The sequence below is a fragment of the Hemitrygon akajei genome, chromosome 3, assembly GCF_048418815.1.
Source record: "Hemitrygon akajei chromosome 3, sHemAka1.3, whole genome shotgun sequence".
Taxonomy (NCBI): domain Eukaryota; kingdom Metazoa; phylum Chordata; class Chondrichthyes; order Myliobatiformes; family Dasyatidae; genus Hemitrygon; species Hemitrygon akajei.
The window spans coordinates 167224000-167246101 of record NC_133126.1 but is presented as its reverse complement, the minus strand read 5'-3'; the positions used below and the strand labels follow the sequence as shown (position 1 = coordinate 167246101).

The 22102-nt window shown below is 38.2% G+C and overlaps 1 protein-coding gene across 3 annotated transcripts in view; it reads left to right on the top strand.

Annotated features, from left to right (window-relative positions):
- The window catches only part of sox2 (SRY-box transcription factor 2), a 172578-nt gene extending 150794 nt beyond the window's left edge, over nucleotides 1–21784 (top strand). For all 3 annotated transcript variants that reach the window (XR_012098388.1, XR_012098389.1, XR_012098387.1), the window contains one exon: nucleotides 20856–21784. The gene's annotated coding sequence lies outside the window, so the exon portion shown is untranslated. The remainder of the gene's footprint in view (nucleotides 1–20855) is intronic.
- The last annotated feature ends 318 nt before the right edge of the window (nucleotides 21785–22102 follow it).

Genomic DNA, 22102 nt, shown 5'->3' with positions numbered 1-22102 from the left:
ATTCCAGGATAGAGTATTCCAGAGATTAACCAATTTCTACAACAGGAAGTTCCTACTCAGATCAGCTCGATATGATTGTCCCCTTATCTTGTTAATATGTCCTTTCATTCCAGACATTTCCTCTAATGGAAAATCTCAACATCTATCCTCTTAGGATCTTACATGTTTTAGTAAGATCACTCATCATTCTGAACTCCAAAGAATACAGATCCATCTTCTTTCCAACTGTCCTGAAGGAGGATTTCAGCCTGAGATGTCGACTGTTTGTTCACTTCCATGTACACTGCCTGACCTGCTGAGTCCCTCCAGCACTTCGTGTGTGTTGCTGTGGATTTCCAGCATCTTCAGAAATTTCTTGTGTTTCCAACTTCTTTTGCTGCCCATCCTAGAAATTAGCTTAGTGAATCTCATTTGGACTGCCAGTTCTTAAACAAGGAGACTAGAACTGTGCTCCATGTCTGGCTGTCAACAGCCTGTACAAATGTTATAATGTTTTCCAATTTCTAAACTCCTTCTCCTTGCATTAAAGGTCAAATGCCGTTTGCCCTTCTAACTGCTTTGTGATTCATGCATAAGAACACCTTGATTTCTCTGTACTTTGCTGGTTTACCATTTCCCTCCAGTTACATATCAGCCTGACCTTTCTTTCCTCTTACCAGAAACAGGGATATCATACTTTCCCACTTTAAACTCCATTTACTGTCACTGTTTTTGCTCTCTCACTCAGCCTATCTCTGTCTGTATTGCAAAATGCAAATATTCTCATCAAATGACCCCGAGTACCTATCTTCATGGCATTGGATGCCCTCTAAGCACTATGACTCAATGACTGAATTAAGTTGAATTGAATTGACTTTATTACTTACATCCTTCATATACATGAGGAGTAAAAATCTTTGTTACGTCTCCGTCTAAATGTGCAATGTGCAATTTATAGTAATTTATAATAAATAGTATGTACAACAGGATGTTAATATGACATAGAAATACAATTGTATCAGTGTGAATTAATCCATCTGATAGCCTGGTGGAAAAAGCTGTCCCGGATGGCCTGTTGGTCCTGGCTTTTATGATGCAATGCTGTTTCCCAGATGGTAGTTGCTGGAACCGTTTGTGGTTGGGTTGACTCGGGTCCTCAATGGTTCTTCAGGCTCTTCTTACACAACTGTCTTTGTAAATGTCCTGAATAGTGGAAATCTCACATCTACAGATGCACTGGGCTGTCTGCACCACTCTCTGCAGAGTCCTGGTGATTGAGGGAAGTACATCTAACTCCTAATGGCAGTGATGCAGCCAGCCAGGATGCTCCCAATTGTGCCCCTGTAGAAAGTTCTTAAGATACCAAACTTCTTCAACCATCTGAGGTGAAAGAGGTGCTGTTGTGCCTTTTTCACCACACAGCTGGCATGTACAGACCACGTGAGATCCTCGGTGATGTTTATGCTGAGGAACTTAAAGCTGTTCACCCTCTCCACCCCAGATCCATTGATGTCAATAAGGGTTAGCCTGTCTCCATTCCTCCTGTACTCCCTTCTCATGGTTATTAGCTTAAATAATAAATATTCAAGATCAAGAAATGATCCTTGGGGAACTCCCCTAGTTGTATACTTATGGTTAAAAAAACCCCTTTTACATTGATCTCTGCCTTTTGAGTTATAACCAGTCTTCAGTCCATGCTAACACACTTTCCCCTAAAACTATAAGCTTTCATTTTGTCTCCATATGTTGTCGGACACTTCTATCCATTGTCAGAACTTTTTCTCAGATCTCTTAAATATTTATTAAGAGATGCAGCTTGTTCACCACCTTCCTTGTTGACAAGAGAGATAAAAGGCTAATATGTAGTCCTAATCTGAAGGAGTTGGTGAGGATTTGCTTCTGTCTTCCTTTGGTTGGGTTGCAACATTTTAAAAACCAATAATCCAAAGCTGACTCTGTGTGTAATATTCTACCCGTCTTGATGGCCCAGACTTTGCTTTAAACATAATGAAGGGCCACATACTGTATCTATAAATGAAAATCTGCATAATCCATGATTCTCATCACTAATTTGGAGTTTCATGTTTAGCAGAAAAGAAACTTTTGGGATCAACAAGTTATGTTTAATTCTGACTGCTGGTACTGTCTGTGTGGAGCTTGCACATTCTCCCTTTGATTACTGGGGTTTTATCCACGTGCCCCAGTTTCCACACCCTGTCCCACAGTTGGTACATTAAATGGCTGCTGTCAATTGGCTCAAATGCATAGATGAGTGAAAAAAACCTGGTGGGGTAGGGGGAGGGGAAGTGTTGATGTGAAAGTGGAGACAGTACATCACATGTAAAATTACTGAAGAATGGGAGTGTTCTGTAAGCCAGCACAGACTCGATGGGTCCAAATGGCCTCCTTCTACGTGGTATAGAAATACACGAGTACTTGCTAAGGCTTTTTGGTAAAGCACCTTTGGACAAACTAGATGTGTGGCCAATGGGTGGATAGAATGAATCACAAAAAAGTGCTGCTTTATGGAAACAAAAAATATCCATTTGTCCCTTCAAGCTTCACTGTCATTGTTGGTTATTTACTCGGATTTGACCTTTCTGCTCTGTTCCTATATTTATACCATTTGAGATCTGGTTTTTGCATAGAGCTCCAATTGGATAGAAGCTTCTTTTGGTATCTATAAAGGTCCATTGTGAAGTGAGTTTGAATGGTCCCTTGTGTGCATGGGAGTGTCTCATAAAACTGCCCTTAACTCAGAATTAATTGAAATTAAAGTGACAACCTCATGCAGAGACCACAGGACAAGTGCGGAAAACAACAAAAAAAAGTTTCCCTGCTATTGTATGTGTATTGTTCCCAAGGCATCCTATCATAGAGTGAGTTTTACTTTGCTTCTAACAATGCCAAAATGTAGACGCAAGAGATACGAGAATATAGCTTGATGGTGTTTGATACAGTGCACTTGACATGAGAGACAATGCTTATTCTTTGTACTTACTTCCCTTGTCTCAATGAGCACAAAATTAAAATTTACAAGGAGTATCATTAAAATTTAGAAAGCACATATGAGAAACCAGAAATAACAATTATATGGTGGACAATATTTTATCAAGAGGATTCATAGAGCCCATGAATGGGTGGTCCTTTCTAGAAAGAGTATTGACTTGACCTGTTTTCTGAGCAAAGGTGAATTCAAAGTATTAATATATAGCTGATTAAAAACCTATTTATTTGTTTCTTTCAAAAAGGGTAGTTTCTGCACTATGGCAAAAAGCAACAGCTGGTGCTCTGAGTGAAATTCCAGAAAGCACTCCGCCTTTAATCTAGTACAGTGCTTCCTTATACCAACTTTACTGTAAGTCTCAGTTGCTGTGGGACAAAGGATGTTGACTGATGCATGTAATTACCTCCTCTAATATTGCTCTCAACTGTCTACCGTGACTGACAAGAATAGATGGGGTTTAGCCAAAGTCTGGGAAAGCTCTCAATATAAAATCCTCCTTGTTGTTGGTGAGCCTTCTCCCTTTTAACATTTCTTTCGATTCCAGTAAGATGGAATACTAATTGAATAAATAAACTGCTCACCTGCTGTGAACTGCTGGTTAAAAGTAGCTCTTAACCTCCTCACTAATATTCACTTGAATTGTTTAAATTGATATATTTAAGATGATTACACTCTTAGTGCCACTGTTTGCATTTTCTCACTTTCAATCCAATTGTTAAAGCTCTTAGGCAAATTAAGCTGCACCTGTGAATTAGTACATGAGAAGCGCTTTGAAGAATGCAAAGTAATTTTTTGATAGACAGTAAAATGTCATTGCAAACAACTTCTGAAACAATAATTAGCAAATACTTAGGTGTAGAACATAACTCTGTCTCATTCCAGTTATATGTCGATGGCATTTCTACATTTTTCCATTTTCCACATAAAATTATATTAATTTCAAAAGACATTAAAAGCAATTGTCATGCACCATGACATTGTTATCACAAATGCTAAGTGTTTATATTAGTTTGATTATTTTCTGGCATTCTTTCTCTATTTATTTTTAGTATTTGCATAGGTAAGGTTGCGGTAGTAATTAGCCATATCAAGGTATCAGCCTGTTCAGAGATACAATATCAGTTATCAAGTCTTTTATAATAATATCATTTATCATGATATTAATTTACCCTCTTCATTGTTGGCTTTGCAGTTAATTCTAGTACATGAAATTATAGCCGATGAGAGCAGTTTGCTTTATTCTCTTGCTGTCAGGTAGGACACACTATTTAGTTTTCATGCAGTATTTCCTCTTAATCCGACTTTGATCCCGTTTTACAATAGGCCTATCCATAAGTAAAAAAATCTATTAGTTTACAATACCATATTCATTGGATATAAACTGCTTCTTGAAATTTAGCACAAAGGGTTTTTTTTTGTAAATGCAACAGCATCAAAGTATGAAGAGACGTATATCCCACAGTAGTAGTCACTAGACCAGCAATAACTTTTGAATTAAATATTAGATTAACTTTTGTGCTCAGTACAGACTTTGTGGTTTTATAGTTAGAATATAGAAGTAAGTTAACTAGACATTGATTATAATGATTACAGATCTTGGTTATTTTTCTAACTACTTTTTATAAATTGAAACCATCTCCTTAATCTGTATCTTGGAGCACAGGTCTTCTTGTTAAATGGCAAAGACAAGTTATCATACTCTTCTCATGAGAAGAAAGAAAATGCTAAAAATTAAATAATATGAAAGATTTGATTAGCCTGAAACTGAGATCATTGTTACTGCTGTTTTTAAAAGTATGGCACACACCCTTCAACTGCAAACTAGTACCCACAAGCTGCTCCATATAGATGAGGGGGCACTGTGTATGTCCAGCACAGTATGAAGGGCAGGCTGATCATGACGGCAATCACCTGCAGCATGGATTTGGTGCCCACACATCCATATGGAGGGCAGTTCTCCAGCTGATGTTGTATCCTAACTTTGGATGGCTGAGCATTCACTCTACAGAAGGCTGGACATGTCCTTCTACAACACTCCATCTCCCCATTCCCCAAACCCCCTGCCACGTTTCAAAGGGATCACCCGCCACTTACAGATAGTTTGCTCCTTGATTCCTTCTAGAAAGAATTCTGCAAGCCCTCGCAGTTTTCTATAATTGTTACAAATGACAAATGCATGAATGAAAATGTTGAAAACAGTGGGCCCAGGCACTACACGTTCTATCTTAAAGTTGTTGTCAGCTTCTCGATAATGCTGAAAGAATATAAGCTTCAATGTAGCAGGCATTTAAAGTTGTACACTCATTAGCCTAATCTATCAAAGTCCTCATCTGAATTTTCTGTAACAGGCCACATTCAATTCTGTCCTCTGGCAAGCTAACTCCTGCTCTGTTACTGAATCCTGCCCTAGCAGCTGGTCACTTCTTACTCATACCTCAATGAAGCTCCAACGATAATCTGAATAAAGGTTATCACCATCTTCTTCATAGGTAGGCCTATTCTCTTCATTTAGTTCCTACTGCCCTTGTTTTACATATTCTTGCCTTTCTGGACAGAGAGGGCTATCATATTTTTTTCTACTGAGTTAAGTATTGTATGTAATTAGTTTTGCTACAACAAGTGTATGGGACATTGGAAAAAAGTTGAATTTCCCCATGGGGATGAATAAAGTATCTATCTATCTATCTATCTATCTATCTATCTATCTATCTATCTATCTATCTATCTATCTATCTATCTATCTATCTATCTATCTATCTATCTATCTATCTATCTATCTATCTATCTATCTATCTATCTATCTCACAATTGTGCAGTCTGTCTGAGCAATGTGACTGTCATACTGTATTGCTTGCCTGTGCATGTTTTGAGATCTATGTTTGGAGTTGCAGTGTACCATGTCTGGGAGAATGTGGTGAAGATTATGAGTCTTCGGCATGAATGCTGATTTAGTAGATAAGTAACGGGTACATTTTTGCACGATAACCAAGCCTAGAACTGCTTCTGGTAGAATATGACACTTGAAACTTCATTCGATGACATTGATCATGATCATGTATTAAATGTGACACGGCACTGTACCCAGATACTCCTGGCAAGATTTCTAACATTGATCACCACAGTACTATGTCTCAATAGTCCTGTGTGAGTGAGTAGAATAATAGAAGCCTGTTTTCCCTCCTGATACCATTGGACAGTGCAATGGCATAGTTGGCAGAGCTACTGCTTCACAGCTCCAGTTAAAATGGGTTTACTTCTAAACTTTGGGCAGTCTATGGGGAGTCTTTCCTATCAACACACACAAAATGCTGGTGGAACGCAGCAGGTCAGGCAGCATCTATAGGAAGAAGCGCTGTTGACATTTCAGGCCGAGACATCGACAGCGCTTCTCCCTATAGATGCTGCCTGATCTGCTGCGTTCCACCAGCATTTTGTGTGTGTTGCTTGAATTTCCAGCATCTGCAGATTTCCTCGTGTTAGTCTTTCCTATGTTCCGATTTTTTCCCACATCCAAAGATGTGTAAGTAGTAGGCCTTTTGGCCACTGCATGTAGTCCTTAGTGGATGATAATTGCTTTTGATGTATTTTGAACTTGATAAAATTTTATGTGGTAAATGGGAAAAATGTGGCAATGCCATTGATATACAACTGGAGTGAGATGGTGTGCAGTTCAACAGACATTTTTCAGCATCTGTCGGATTGAATAGCCATAATTTTCACAAACATATGTTGCGGCACCAAACACAGATCACAAAACATGGCTGGAAATGGGTGTGGGTGGGGGGGGGGACGACAATAAATGGGCTCAGGTAAAATTTGTCTATGTTAGGGTGTTTGATGGTTGCTGCAGAATCAGAGGAGCAAAGGGTCTGTTTGTGTGCTGTATCCCTCTATGACTTGCTCCATGTTTTACAATCCAAACCATTTCCTGTATATCTGCAGGCACCATCCCATAATACCAACGCACCTCTTCTCTTGTCTCTCATGAAATTATACCGCTGCCAATTCACCCTGCCAGTGTTTAACAAGTTTGTGTCACTGGATAGATGAAATCAATGAATGAACACAAACGGTATTAAAACTGGTACTGAATTGGTGCTAAACTAAAGCATAGCTAACTCTGGACAAATTAGGCACAATCTAACAATGGCCGATTGTGTGAGCCTGCTTGAAAGGGAAGGAAGAGAAAACAAGTGGAAGGGTTTTAAATATCAAAGGTCCAGGAGCAGCCGCAGGGTGAGGGGTAAACTGGCAAGTTTAAAGGCTCTGGACAGATGAGAGATATTGATGTTCTGGTCAAGAAAAAGAAGAAGCATTGCTTATAGGATAAACACATATTCTGCAGATGCTGGAAATGCAGACAATGCACACAAAACAGGATGAAAGGTCTCCGCCCAAACTGTCGACTAGTTATTTCTCTCCTGAGTTCCTCCAGCATTTTGTGTGTTGCATTGAATTTAGGATATTTGAATCCTATGAGAAGTTTAAGAGTACTCTTGTGGGAAATCTGGAGGGCAAAGAGATATGGATCTTGGCAGGTAAGGCTAAGGAAAATCCCAAGAATCCTGTAGCTATATTAAGAATTAAAGAGTGGTTATGGAGAAAGTAGATCCTCAGTGATCAGAAGGACTGTCCCTTCAAGCCACAGGAGATGGGTGGAACTCTCAACAAATATTCCTCCCCCATGTTTCCTGAGGAGAAAATCATAGTTGATCAAGAGATAAGGGAAACAAGTGGAGATGTTTTGGAGAATATTCATATTACCAAGGAGTAGGTACTTGCAGCCTTTAAAATATACTAAGATGAATAAATCCCAAGGGACTGACTGAGTGTGTCTGTAGACTTTGTGGGAAGCGGGAGTGGATATAGAGGAGGCCCCTGTGGAAATTTCTCTTCCTTATTAACCACTGTTGAAGTTCCCGAAGAATGGAAGGTAGATCATGTTCTTCTGTTGTTTAAGAAGAATAACAAAGACAAATCAGGGAACTAGAGACTGGTCAGCCTGACATCGATAGTTAGGAAGTTACTGGCAAGAATTCTGAAGGAGAAGATCTAACAGCATTTGGATAGAAAGTGTCTGATTAGGAGAAGTTACTATGGCTTTGTGCTTGAAAAGTCATACTTGATGAATCTTTTTAAAGTGTTTTGAAGAAGTATTCAAAAATGCAGATGAGGGTAGGCAGTGGATGTTGTTTGTTCGGACTTTCAACAAGGCTTGCATGGTAGGGTGGTCTGGAAGGCTAAGTCCCATGGAGTCCAGGGAGAGCTAATCAGCTGGATTCAAAATTGGCTCAGAGGTAGGAAGCTGAGGGTGGTGTTGAAAGTTGTTGGTTGGAATGGGGGCCAGTAACGAGTGTTGTGCTGCAAGGGTCAGTGTTGTAATTCATTATTTATTTAAACGATTATAGCCTGTGTACAATATGTGTTGTGTTCTGACTCCATTAGACCAATATAAATCGTGGAAATAAGAAAAAATAGAACAAACAGTCCCTTTGGCTTGTTGCTTCCATGTAGTCCAAAAATGGACCATTGAGGTTAATTCAACTTCCTACCCTAGTAGGTAAATCTCATCCAGATATATCCAGAATCTAACTATGCTGAAGGTTTATGTCTCCACAATGCTTTCAGGCAGTAAATTCAAGATTCCCACTCATTTTCTTAGTTCCTCTTTGATCTTTTTACCAATTGATTTGTCAGCATCAATCAATGGGTTCAGGTCATCAATCTTTAAGTTCACTTTTGTAGCTTTCAAATTTATACTGGAGAGATTTCCCACCAGAAAATGGAAAGTTACATCATGTTGAAGACTGTAGCAACTTATACCATTCAAAGTTTAACGTATTAATTTACCTGGTACTCATATGAAATGTAAACTATTTATTTTATTTCAGACAGATGTTCCTGAGTAACATATTCATTAAGCATCTATTAATATTGTCTGCAATGTTTGTCATGCTTTTATTTGTAAGAAGACCTAGAGATTTATCCCATCATGTTTTATTCTGAACTGCAGCCTTTTATCCTATGAGGAACAGAACAAATATGATCTTTAACATATTATTTTAATTGCTCTATGCAGGACCAGTCACAACTTCTTTTGCAGAACTGAGGTTCAGTAGAATAAAGGTTGAATTGATGCATTGATTTCATTACGAAGCAGAACTCATTTTCTTTTTTTTTCCGAATGGACGATTTTATCTTTAGTATTGATGCATGTTTTTCAGATGTTGCAGAAGCAGTAAGTAACTTTTAATTCCCCTCTAAATGTCATAGAACGAGATGAGATCAAATGAATCAATAGAGCAAAACACACAAAATGCTGGAGGAACTCAGCAAGCCAGGCAGCATCTATGGAAAAGAGTAAAAAGTCGACGTTTCGGGATGACGATGAATCCGGTCCTGATGAAGTGCCTCAGCCTGAAACATTGACAGTTTACTCTTTTCCATGGCCTGGTGAGTTCCTCCAGCATTTTGTGCGTATTACTTTGATTTCCTGCATCTGCTGATTTTCTCTTATTTAGGGATCAATAGAGCATTTAGTTTAATTCCCACTTTCACAGATATTCCCTTTGTCCTATCCATTCTTTCCACCACCTTTTCTGTAACATATAAATACTGTATACTTTCAGCTCTCTTTCAATGTCCGAAACCTTAACTTTGACTGACTTCCTGAGTCTGTCCAGTATTTTCTGTTTCTATTTCAGATTTTCAACACCTGCAGTTTCTTTGATTATCATTTGTGCTTTGTCTTGTGTGTGCGTGTGAGAGAGATTTTAGTAACAATAAGACAGAATAACTTGCACTTATATGGTAAAATAAATATCACAAACATCCTTATCAGGAATATAATCAGACAGAGAATTGGAACTGCAAAATAAGAACAATTTGAGGGACATCATGAAGACAGGGAGTAAGGTGGAAAGGCAAAGATGCTTGTGGAAAGAATTCCAGAGCACAGGGCTGACATTTCTGAAGGCACAGTCACCAATAACAAGTGGATGGAAAGGGGAACATCTAATCTTGGCATATAATTATATTTTAATGTGATCAAAATATACCTTAAATTAATAACTCCTATCCTAAGAAAAAGTGTGAAAATCACTTTTAAAATCAGTTATTTGTTATTGTAACCAGGCGAATCTTTAAAATAGGGTATTAATCTAACCGATTTATAATCCATCAATCTTGTTAGTCTATCTCAATTTGCAATCTGACATATGCAATTAAACTACTGAGATAACAATTTGTGTCAAACGAAGATTTTTGCTTAAAATCAGAACTCCTGTATTCACTGAAGCTTGTAATGAATAATTCTGATAAATTCTAAAATGTGGATTATAAATTACTGTTGCATAAATCGGCCCTTCATTACTGCAGTTATTACAAATTTTGAAGTAATAGAAACAAGAAATGAAGCCGGTATTATGCTTTCTCTAGCACATGAAATTCCACGAGCAATATATTTTTCACCACTCTCATGATGTTCACTTCCCAACAACAACCTGTCTCTTTCAGGTCACAGGATTAGCCACAATTATTTCTAACAACAGTTCTGTACCTTTAGAGGCCGCAGCCTCTAGGGCCTACATGTAGTTCTGGTTGGGGTGCTTGTTTCCATACAAACCCCATCTGGTGTCTCTGGCGAGGACTGATGAACCCTTCCCAATGAAACTGGATATTTTGAATGATGGGCTGGTCAGGGATTTGGAGAACTGACCTTTTAGTTGATTGTAAGGGTTTCAGTGTGTGCAATGATAAGCCAGGTAAGGAGAGGTTAAAAGGGGTTAACTGGGTTTACTGGCTTTGACGACCGGTTGATATAACACAAAACCAGAAACACAGCTTTCCACCCTCCTCAGAGTACCTAAGCTTTAAACTAAAGAAATATTGGCAGGGTTTGAGTCTCCCAGGTGGAGAGCGTTTATGTGTCAACATGTTTTAACTGTGTGGACTCCTCTAAGTTGCCTGTTTTTTTAAGTACCTTGCAATTCAGAGACAGTGTGCTTCGGATTGCCTTCCTTCCTGTATCAAAACAATTGGAATAGCCAGACGCATGTTAACCAGTTAATAAGCATCCCACACAGGAACCTTTTATAGTAAATAATTGTCCAGTATGTTTCTCATTGATACTTCTGACGAAGTCGTTTTATTTTGAGTGAGATCTCGGATATTGACAGCTGTTAGTGGCTGCCGTCATTCTTTTCCCTTGTCCTTTTTGTTTGCCACCATCGTCTCATGGAAAAGAAGAAAATAAATATTGAGGTTAATCTAATTTCCTCTGAGTTCAGCCAGGAAGTGTTTGTTGCCCTAGAGCCAGATCAGAATGATAATCACAGAGAGGGAGGGAGGGAGGAAGCAAACCTGTGAGTCACCAAGATTAAACACCTGTAACCATGAACACTGCAGGCCACACAGGTAGCCAGATCTTGGCACCTCCAACTTAATATTTTCCCAGTAGAATATGATGCAAGTAAAATTTAAGATAAAACCAGTTCTAATTTTTCACTTTGCCTGAATGAATGATACATGCCTTTACACATATATGCTTAGACTATGAGCATACAAGCAGATCATTTAAAGCCTAGCCTTAATCATAAGTGACATCCTAACATTCTCGTGAAGTCTGTCCTGTGAAGCCCTATGTTTATTGACTGAGCCAACACATTGAGCAAAGAGCAGCCCAGGAGAATGGAGGCATTTGTAGTGACCTTGCTTTCAAACCAGGTTACAAACTAAGCGCAATTTCACTAAAAAAAAAGCGTGATTATGTGTACCAATATCAAAGACAGTAAGCCAATTCCTCTGTTTGTGTGGTTATTTGCCCAAAGCAATCAATATTCAGAGGGGTATAAAGTTCTAACAGTGCATGAGTAGGCTTTGACTTTGTATGGATTAAACTGGAGTCTGGTATCTGATGACATAATCAAAAACCTGTCCTCAACTACATGCAAGTGGCTGTGCGGATCACCAGAATTTTCAACTCTTATGTCATTGAGATCCTATATTTGTTCAAATGGATCTTCCCATGTATTAACCAAAATAATATCCTTCTCCATTAAGAAAATAACTCAAGTATGACTGTGCAAGTAACTGCGCATTTCATAAATTTCAATTTTCAACAGAGTAGAAATTGATTTTTTTCTCAGTTAAGGTTTTTTTTTGTAAAAGGCCAATGTTTGTCAACTTTGAGAGGGTGGTGCTGATTCACCCTCTTGAACAAGTGCCATTGCTTTTGTTGAAGGTGCTCCTGTAATGTTTTTGGAGAGGGGTTTCTTATATTTAGACCCAGTAACAAAACATGAATACCAATATTGTTGCAAGTCAAGACAATAACACGAAGGGCAACCCGCAGGTAATGAGATGTTCTTGATATCAGAGTTTTTGTTTGTTTGGGAGGCGGAGTAGCCTAGGTGACACTGATCATGGTGTATTGTGCAGCCAGTATACAATGATAGTGAAAAGAATGAATGTTTAGAGTGTTTCAACATCTTCTAATCGAGTTGACTTGGCAAACATTATCCATACTTTTGGATGCTGCAATCACCTACTCTGGTACAGAGTATCCCATCACGCTCTTGCAATTTATAAATGGTGGAAAGCCCCAGAACATATTGCAGTGATGACGCATTTGTCCAAGGATTCCCGTCTTCGGGCAAGTAACAGTACTTATGTGGCAGGTCCTCACGTTTATAGTAAATGACTTCCTCAGTCTGTTGATGAAAGGGGTCTTGACAATGCTGATTCCATTGAACGTCAAGCATTGTTACTTGTTGGACTTCTATAGTACTTGCTTAGCAGTACTGCAGAGATTTGATGTGATCTGTTGATTAAGATTTTGCTTATTACTTTCCATTGCGTGCTGTTTTACAGTTCAGTGTGCATTTTGTCCAGTGTTAGAGCTTTGCGAGGTTGGCATCTCTTTTTGGAGGACACCAGGTGCTAATTCTAGCATGCCCTTTGGCACTCAATGAATCCCTGATAAAAGAGTAAAGTGAGGAATATGCCAAGCCCTGAATATATCAGGTAGAATACAGTTTTGCTGCTGCTGGTCACCCAGAGTTCTGCTAGGATGTGCACTTTTAAATAAGAAGATCTGTTTTGAATCTATCTCATTTAGTCCAAATGTGTGGCTCCACACAGCATAATATCGTTTGACTTATTAGCACTAGGACATTGTCCACTTAGTAAATAAATTGTTAGGAAGTTCACATGTAAGAGGAGTATAATTTCAAAAAAATGAGCAAACCATTAAAAAGGGAGATGATGGGTAATGAACGAACTGAATACATATTTTGCATCAGTCTTCACTGTGGAAGACATGAGCAGTGTGGTGGAAGTTGCAGGTGTCAGGCAGCATGGAGTGCGTGAAGTTACCATAACTAGAGAGTAGGTTCTTGGGAAACTGAAAGGACTGAGGTAGATAAATCCCCTGGATCAGATAGTGCACATCCCTGAGTTCTGAAAAGGAGGCATTAGTAATAATCTTTCAAGAATCACTAGATTTTGGAATGGTCTGGAAGACTGGAAAATTGTAAATGTCACTCCACTCTTCAAGAAGGGAGAGAGGCAGAAGAAAAGAAACCATAGGTTACTTAGTCTGACCTCAGTGGTTGGGAAGATGGTGGACTCAATTAGTAAGGATGAGCTGTCAGGGTACTTGGAGGCACATGATAAAATAGGCCATAGTCAGCAGGGTTTCCTCAAGTGAAAATCTTGCCTGAAAAATCTGTAGGAATTTTTTGAGATAGTAACAAGCAGGATAGACAAAGGAGTATTGGTTGATGTTGTGTACTTGGATTTTCAGAAGGCCTTTGACAAGGTGTCTCACATGAGGCTGCTTAACAAGCTACGAGCCCATGGTATTGCAGGAAAGATTCTAGCATGGATAAAACACTGGTTGATTGGCAGGAGGTAAAAAATGGGAATAAAGGGAGCCTTTTCTGACTGGCTGCCGGTGACTAGTGGTGTTCCACAGGTTTAAGCCCCTTATCTTTGACAGGATGTGCTGAAACTGGAGAGGGTTCAAAGGAGGTTCACAAAAAATTATGTCAGGACTGAATGTCATACGATGAATGTCTGATGGCTCTGGCCCTCTATTCACTAGATTTCAGAAGAATGAGGGGTAACGTCATTGAAACCTATCGAATGGAGAAAGACCATGATAGAGCGGATGTGGAGGGGATGTTTCCTATGCTGGGAGAGTCTAAGACCAGAGGATACAGCCTCAGAATAGGGGCACCCTTGTAGAACGGAGAGGAGGAGGAATTTCTTTAGCCAGATGGTGGTGAATCTGGGCAATTCTTTGCCTCAGGCAGCTATGGAGGCCAAGTCTTTATGCATATTTAAGGCAGAGGTTGATAGATTCTTGATTGGTCAGGGCATGAAGGGATAAGGGAAGAAGTCAGGAGATTTGGGCTGAAAGGAAACATGGATCAGCCATGATGAAATGGTGGAGGGGATTTGATGGGCCAAATGGCCTAATTCTACTCCTATATCTTATTCAGATTCAGATACAGTTTATTGTCATTTAAAAACCACAAATACAATGCAGTTATAAAATGAGACAACGTTCCTCCAGAATGATATCAACAAAGCACATGACAAAATAGACTACACCAGAAAATCCACATAACGTTTGGCAATCCCCAATCCAGAGTCCAGAGAGGCTGCTGCGTATTAATATCGCACTACCATCTTAGCGCGTTCCCCAGAAAGGAACTCCAAACTCACCAGACAAAACAAGACCAAAAACTAAAGCTACAAGACCAGCACAAAACCACATAGTTACAACATATAGTTACAACAGTGCAAACAATACCATAATTTGATTAAAAAAAACAGACTATGGGCATGGTAAAAATAGTCCAAAGATGTTAAAAGACTATAAGTTCGAAAGAAATGGTCTTACGGTCTAACTTCTAATCTCAGAGAGCCAATACTCTACGTTTTTCTGTTCCAGTGAACAATGAGGCAGATTTATTAAATATACTCAAGGCAGAGCTTGTCAGAAGTTTGGATGTCAAATAAGTTCAGGTACATAGGTGGAGTGAAAGAAGCTAATGCTGAGGGTAAGGTTGTATTAGCCATGATCCTACTGAATAGCAAAGTTGGAGGGGCTGATTGGCTATCTCCTGCTCCTTAACCTTATGTCAGTGATAATAAATCAGATTCTGATTCTGTCCTTATATAGCGTCAGTTACTCTCATTCGTAGATTTTTACAGTGACAAGAATTCAACTCACCTTTTGTCAAAAGAAGCCTTGCATTGTGATGTTTCCTTTGGGTAGTGTATTATTTTCTGTACAATTTCTGACCTCCAGCAGAAAATATTATAGTCTATTATGTTTAATCAGTGTAATTTGTATAGGTCTTTAATATGTTTACTTCTTGAGATTTTCCTTGTTTCTTCCACATTTCTTCATACTGCATGTCTTTTACCAGTCAGTCCACATTCTCCTTAAAGTGATAGCCCTAAGGAGAGCAGCAAACCCGACGGGTAATCTTATTCATTCCCTTAATCAGTCTGATCACCCATGTGTCAAGACTTCCAAGTCCTTTAACTGGAGTTATATATCTCATAAATTTGATTTTCTTTAATGTTCTCTTTCCCCATCATGGTTTCTCTAAACTGCATCTTTTGCTCTTTTCATGTCTTCTACATTATTCACTATAGCCCTCATCATATTGTGCCATGTAAGACATCTTTTTGATGTATTTGAAATAGGAATCACGCATTTGTCCAGTGTAAGGCTTCTTCTATTTAACTAATTTCTTCACCAACAATTGCCTTGCAAATTAATATATTTTATAAACGTTACAACTTTTCTTCATAATAATATTACCAACCTGAAGAGGATTAATAGGCATTTTGAACTTTGTCTTTTTAAAAATAGTTTTCGCTCTGTAGGTATGGAGTAGAAGGATATTTTCATTTTATTTCTTGGATGGCAAACTGTTGTGGAGCAGATTGCTGACCATAATAATGAAAGTGAAAAATGGGGCAGTCCAAACCAACATCTGTCTACTCCCGCAGTTTACAATCCAAGCAGTGAAGGTGAAAATTACTCCCATTAACTTTGTGACATTTATATCAATTAACCTGCTTGAGAAGTGTTAAAGATCATTATTATTCTTCACATCTCAATTGGCTGCTAGCCTCTAAACAAATGGCTGAAGAAAAGTTGTTATTTGGAATTATGTCATGATGTTTTTTATGTACCTAAGTGGGATAAGTAACACGTAAGCAGAGCACTTTGCAATTGTGTTTTGAATTTGTCAATGTTTCTTCAGAATCATTAGGAAACATGTTCTTTGCTTTGATTTACATGGTTGTAGGAAATTCAGAGTTGAGAGGAATAAAGTGAAATCCAAAATAGTGAAAAAAAGAAAAGAATTACAGTGCAGGGTCTTGACCCGAAGTGCTGACGATTCCGTTTTCTCCAAGGCTGCTGCTTGGTTCACTGAGTTCCTCCAACAGGTTGTTTGTTACCCTAGACTTCACCGACTACACTGTGTTGTGTCACTGAACGAATTCGGCATAATTGCCACGATCTTGAAGAAATGGCAGCAGTTTCACCCAGAATTTTAGGCCTCCCTTGATTACACAGAAAAACTTGGTGGCCTTGTTTTAGTGTTCTCCCAAGTGCACTGATTTGTTCTATTTTCTAGCAATGGGAGAAATTTCTAGCAGTTCTGGACTGAACCTTTGCCTGGTTAGATTGACTGCAGGAGCAATTCGTTTGAATGGAGCAAAAATGACTTATTAATTTTAATTCGTTGGATTGTTTAGTTATGTGTCTTATTTACTTTAGAGCTTTAAACCTTAAGTTTTTAATTAAAATCTGCTTATTTTAAAGTTAATTGTTTATTTGATTTGCTATTTTGATTATTGGTTAAATCACATGTTTATTGCCTTTCCAAAGCATCTCCTGTTCTGCTTTATCATTTGGGAAAGTCTGCAATGGGGGCTTTGTGGACTGTCAATTGGCATCTGCTTTTTTGTGGGTTGGGCTTATTCTAACCAGCCTACAAAATGAAATTATGCTTCATTAGGCCACCATGCATTGTCACTTTGTTTTTGGAAAGGCTTAGATCGGTAAGTTGATTCCATCAGTTCCAGTAAAGATAAGATCATACCCATTTTATAGATTAGGGGCAAGGCAGGCCAGCCCACAAGACTGATCATCAGTGACTTTATCTTAACTTGCAATTATTAGATCAAGTACATCTCCCAAATTTCCTCTTCAGTAAGTTCAAGAGAAACAAAATGGCAGAACTACATTTAAATGTGAACGAGTCTAATGCACCCAGATTTGTGTTGTTGAAAAAGTTAAGTTTGTGACAGAGGAGGATAATAAGAGACTCCAAGGTGATGTCAGATGGTGGAATGTTTGAGTAGTTAAAGACTGAAATCAGATGCTGAGAATTGTGAAGGCTTACACTTTGGTAGGGAGAATGAGAAGAAGCCATATAACCTGGAAGGCACAGTTCTAGTAGGATACAGAAACGAGGGACTTTTATGCATAGTTAAATGAAAGTCGAATGAAAGATAGGTTAGGAAAATTGTTAAAAATACAGAATTCTGAGTTTTATATGAAATGGTATAAAGTACAAAACGAGGAATTCTGAGGAACGTTGGTTCAACTGAACTGGAGTATTGTGTTTAGTTCTGGGTGCCTTGCATAACGAATGTGTAACTGTTCTAGAGAAATGTTTTTGTAGATGAATTACTAAAATTAGTCTATGAATAAGGGACTTTAGCTATTGGTTGGAATGAAGAATGAGGAATTTTGAAAATATTGGTTAGAGCTGTTAAGATTATGGAAAGTATTGGCATTGGCATATAGATGATAGAAAAATAGAGGGCTATGTGGGAAGGAAGGATTAAATTGATATTAGAGTAGGTTAAAAGGTTGGCACAACATCATATGCTGAAGGGCCTGTACTGTGCTGTAATGATGATGTCTATATAGACAGAGCATAAAGAGAAAAACTGTTTCTGTTGTCACAGGGGTCAAAGATTAAGGGATAAAATCAAGGTGATTAACAAAAGAACTAAAAGTGACATGAGGGAAAATAACATGCAGAATGAATGGTTAAATCTGAAGTAAGTTGGCAGAGGTAGCTCTGGGACTATATTAATAGTTCACAAGGGAGCTGAATCATTATCTGAACAGAAAGAATTTGTCGGGCTTTGGGAAGAGGGTGGGAGAGTGGAACCAGCTGGATTATTCTTGCAAAGACCCAGCATTGACTCAATGAGTCAAATAACCTCCTACTGAGCAGTAACCATGCTGATATTATGTGATTTTACTTTAAGCATGACATCATTTTTCCTGACAGCATGACTATCTCGAAAGAGGAATTAGCCATATTGCAGAGAGTGTTGCTACAAGTGGAGTAATTTTTCCCATGGAATTTAATCTGCAACATGTTTGCTCAAAAATAATATTTATTTTCCATCTAAATTATTAATAGCATGTGTAGCGTACTTCCTTGCTAAGAAGCTTAGGTAGGACAAAAGCCTTTAGGAAGCAATTAAGGCTATTGTAATTGGGCTGAAATTGTATCTGCATTTATGTTCATGTGTGTTTATTTGTCTGAGAGCCACTCAAATTTTCAAAGTTCAAAGTAACTTTTATTATCAGAATACATATATGTCACCACATACAACACTGAGATTTGTTTTCCTGTGGGCATACTCAGCAAATCTATAGAATGGTAACTATAACAGGATCAATGAAAGATGAAGTAGAGTGCAGAAGGCAACAAACTATCCAACTGCAAATCGAAATATATAGCAATAAATAATGAGAGCGTGAAATATCAAGGCTAAGAGTCCATAAAGTGGGAGCATCACAATGGAATAAAATGAAATAAAAGGAATAATTGTCAGAAACGCTCAAAAAGTCGGCCAGCATCTGTGGAGAGAGAAAAGTAGAGTTACCATTTCAGGTTGATAACTTTTCCTAAGAACTAGAAATGTTTAAACTAAAGCACGGTGCAGACAAAAGGGAGAGTGAGGGAAGAGTGAAACAGAAAGTGTTTGACACGGCAGAAGGCAGCAAAGATTAAATAACAGCAAGCTGAAAGATTCGTGGGGATAAAGGTTATGATTGGGATCAAAAGTCTGGAGGAAGTGCAAATGTAGAGTAATTATCTGACTAATGGGAGTGTAGTAAATGTTGGAAATCTGAGAAAAAGAACACTAGAATATTGATTATCTTAAATGATTAATCTCAGTATTGTAATGTGCCTGGCTAAGCTGCTTCCTTTCCATAGAACCATAGAACACTACAGCACAGTACAGGCCCTTCAGCCCTCCGTGTTGTGCCGACCCATATAATCCTTAAAAAAGTACTAAACCCACACTACCCCATGACCATCTATTTTTCTTTCATCCATGAGCCTGTCCAAGAGGCTCTTAAATACCCCTAATGTTTTAGCCTCCACCACCATCCCTGGCAAGTCATTCCAGGCACTCACAACCCTCTGTGTAAAAAAACTTACTCCTGATGTCTCCCCTAAACTTCCCTCCCTTCATTTTGTACATATTCTTTGTGTTCATTCAGCTTCATTAGAACAGTCCAGGAGTGAATCAGAGAATTAATGTGACAAGAGACTGAAAATTCAAGGAGAACTGAACGCAAGAGTCCCAGGTGGACTTGACTTAGATTCCGTAGGCTGAAAGGTATCCTTCTGCATCATAATGAAATATGAGAAAGTGGTTAGCTATTCAATGTAAGGACCACATTGTGAGCTGAAAATACAATGTATCAAAATCAATGTGCAAACAAATTTCTCTTTCACCTAGAAAGGGGGCTTGCTGAGCTGGCTATTGGAGGGAGGGAAGGTAAAGGAGAGGGTGTATCATCTCTTGTGGTTCACCCTCCCCTTTACCTCCTCTCCCTCCAGTATCCAGAAGGGGAGTGGGTATTGGGGAAGATAGAAAAGTTTACCAAAAATGATGAATGGTTCCTTGGGAATGCTGAAAGGGAAGAAGAAAGAAAGATCCCTCTAGTGTGCCATTATGTTGAAGAAATTTAAAGTTTCGTCTGCTGAAAGCTGTAGTGGAAGATGAGAGTAAAGGGACCCTATCCTGGTTCTAGGTGTGTGGAGAAAGGGTGAGATCAGACATGCAAGGAATTTAATGGTTACAGTTGATGGGTGTCAATTTCTCAGCAACCCCTCATGTACAGGATGATCTGTCTCACAGACAGGTTTCTGAATCCAGAGATCTTTCAGGACTTAAATCCTCACATTAAATATCTGCTCACAGAAGATCAGACATTTCCTCCTGAATCATCTGTCTTCTTGCCCTTTTCCATTATTGTGGGAGGGAATATACATTTGAGGAAAAGGGAAGACAAATTGGAAACACTGGTCTGGAAAGTGAGGTCAGCAGAACAAATGTGATAGAAATAGGGGGACAGAGAGAATGAAATGAAATCTTTATCGGAAGCAAGTAGGGAGAAAGTATGGGTGAAATGAATGTGTGGTCACCAATGTGTCTATAGTGTATATAGAAGAGTTTTGCTGCTGTGGTTATATATACATCACCAAACATTTAGTTAAATCATTTGTTGATGTCAGAAGCCTATGTGTTTTTTCCCCTTGAGCATTGAAATGATTCTGATTAGAGAGCAGCCAGTTTCAAAGCTGATCCAAAGTTTTATGTTAATTTAACTATGTTCTAATTTTCAGAACTTGAACTTTTCAAAGTAGCATCAATACATTTCAGTAATACAATGATCTTCTTCGTGGCTTAATCTTGATTAATGGGATCAGCCTTGTAATTGCAGATAGAAGGTTGTGATATTCATAGATAATCTAATCTCTGATTGCATCTCTTCCTTCCTCTTTGCATGCAGGTGTCTGGTCCAACCTGTTGGATGAGTCTGTTTGCACAAGACATCGCCGATGAGGGTCTTACCCATTCATGGCTGATTGCACGCGGAGCAGAACACAGGTTACCACGTCAAACTGCTGAGACATGCAGGTGTGAGCAATCAGTGCAGATAAGCATTAATCCTCAGACACTGGAATACTTTCAGCAGAGGAGCACTCAACTGCATACTTTCAGACGAATGAACTGCATCAAACCTGGCTCTCTGTGTGCTATAATACCGATAAACTGTGAACATAATGTGTATGTTGATCTCTGAAATTATTAAGTTGCCTTTTGTTGTTTAACCTTTTTTTAAATAAAAAAATAATCTCCCCCCATCAAGGATTTATTTAGAGATATGTCTATTTTTGAAATTTGAACAATCAAAATTAGGGATATATATGTTTTGATATCAATAACTTCCTTAACTAGGAATTTATTGTATATTTATTTACTTCACTTTCTCTATTCACATATATCCTTAATTATTCCTCCTCTTCAAATTAACGACTGCAATTCTCAGCTGGTATAATCCTATTTAGAAAGGATTGAAAGTTATAGTCATACATACTTTGCCTCAGGACACAGAGCATACGTGACAACTGAACAAACCGGGCACTTAGACTGAGATCTGATCAGGATTCTTCTCAGTGAGACTCCAAGTGCATGAACAATATTCTTGATTTATGTTACAATCTCAAAACATGGTGAGGCTGAAAAGCAAGCTGCTTCTTTGAGACTTAAGCATTTTCTGTTTATTGTTTTATTTGTAGTTTTGTATTTTAAAACTATCCAGAACATTTGATCCAATTATCAGAAAGTAAACAAATGATCATGGAAATCTTATAAAATCAAATATCAAAATGTAAAATAAACAAACTGAGCTGAAAAAAATAAATAAAGTTGTTTATCATAATATTCCTTAATCCTTTTGTGTTTCGGTAAATCTTTATCAGGAGATACTGTATATTGAAAACTGGATGGGAAACCAACAAACTTCTTGACTCAAGGATTTAATTAAAATCATGAAACAGGAGAAAAATAGTAAGGTGGTATTGTTCTTATTTGTTTAAATATGGCCAACATACTCATTTTATGTAGCTAAATACTGTAATTATGTTTCTAGAAACAAAATGGCATTAATTTTCAGTTCATTGTATTAAATTTTATTCCAATATTTGGAATTTAAAATCTGTAGGGTTTCTGATGGAGTTTAAGTAAGATATTCAG